Consider the following 1,606-nt stretch of genomic DNA (forward strand, 5'->3'; position numbering starts at 1 on the left):
AGCAGCGGCAACTCTGCCATTCATCCCGCAGCGCCCGGGCGGAGGGGAGGGGCCTCGCGGCGGAGGGGCGGAGCGCGGGGAGGGGCGGAGAGCTAGAAGGGCGGCTCACTTGTAGAAGGGGTGGAGTTGGAGCGAGAAAATAGAAGAGCCAGAGGACAGAGGAAGAAAAATTGTAAAGGAGGAGGTGAGACACGAATCTTGAAAGAAATTGTAATGAAAATAGCAGCAAACAAGGACCTCTGTCTGCGTTCTAGTCCTGGCTCTGTGTCATTTATTCCTTCCTCATCATTTCTCCATCCCTCCGTTCATTTATTCCTTCGTCATTTTCAAGGACAGCTACACCTGGGCTGTTGTGCGAGGTTCTGGGGAAGATTTTTTAAAAACCTTTCCTTGTCTGTCATATGACATGCATTGTCTAACTCAGATTCTATGAGAAACTCAAAGGAGGGAGTCCTCCGCAGGGATGCTTGTGTTATACTTTTATTTATTTATTTAATCCAAATCTACTTTACTTAAAATAGATTTGAATCAGGGTCCTGTGGGAAAAACCTAAACCCAGAGGGCTTGCTGTAAGAGAGGTTCAAAGGATAGTGAATGAATCGCTGATTTTTTTTGGGGGGTGGGGGGTTAGGGTTCTTGGGATGAACTAAGCTATGTACAACTTTTAATCATCTTCAAAGTCGTAAATGATAATGTTTGTTTTTATTTTTGTTTTTTTAATTTTTTATGGTGGTGTCACATCACGTGGCATGTGGGATCCTAGTTCCCTGACCAGGGATCGAACCTGTGCCCCCTGCAGTGTAAGCATGGAGTCCTAACCCCTAGATGGCCAGGGAAGTCCCAAATGGCTGATTTCTTTGTTAAAATAATTAATTAATTAATTTTTTGTTCTGTTGGGTCTTCGTTGCTGTGCGCAGGCTTCCTCTAGTTGCGGTGAGCGGGGGCTGCTATTCGTTGTGGTGCATGGGCTTCTCATTGTCGTGGCTTCTCGTTGCAAAGCGCAGGCTCTAGGCGCGCAGGCTTCAGTAGTTGTGGCACGTAGGCTCAGCAGTTGTGGCGCACGGGCTTAGTTGGTCTGCGGCATGTGGGATCTTCCCGGGCCAGTGCTCGAACCCGTGTCCCTTGCATTGGCAGGTAGATTCTTAACCACTGTGCCACCAGGGAAGCCCTATGGCTGATTTCTTGATCCTTTCCCTTATGACCCCTAGAATGTAGATGTGGCCCCCTCCAGGTAGCCTGTCCACACCATCCCCCACACCCTAAACTTCAGACTCTCAAGGGGACATTAGGCCAGCCTGTTAGGAGTGTTTACTTTTCATGCAGTGAGAGCTTTGGAAAGCTGGGAATTCTTTCCCCCATAATTCTAGTTTCCTTTCCTTTAACACCTGCCAAGTTGGTGAGCTCTAGAAGGGTGCTTTCCGAGGTTATTTCATTAATTTCCCCAAGAACTCCAGGAGATAAATATTATCTTACTCACTTCACAGATAAGGAGGCTAAGAGGTTTAGAAACTTGCCAAAAGCAAAACTAGGATTTGTACCTAGTCTAACATTAAAGACTCAGATGCTTTCAGTGGGCCAGACTGCCTCTCGCTAAGTTTTTATTTAT

This window comes from Stenella coeruleoalba (assembly GCF_951394435.1).
Source record: "Stenella coeruleoalba genome assembly, chromosome: 19".
NCBI lineage: Eukaryota > Metazoa > Chordata > Mammalia > Artiodactyla > Delphinidae > Stenella > Stenella coeruleoalba.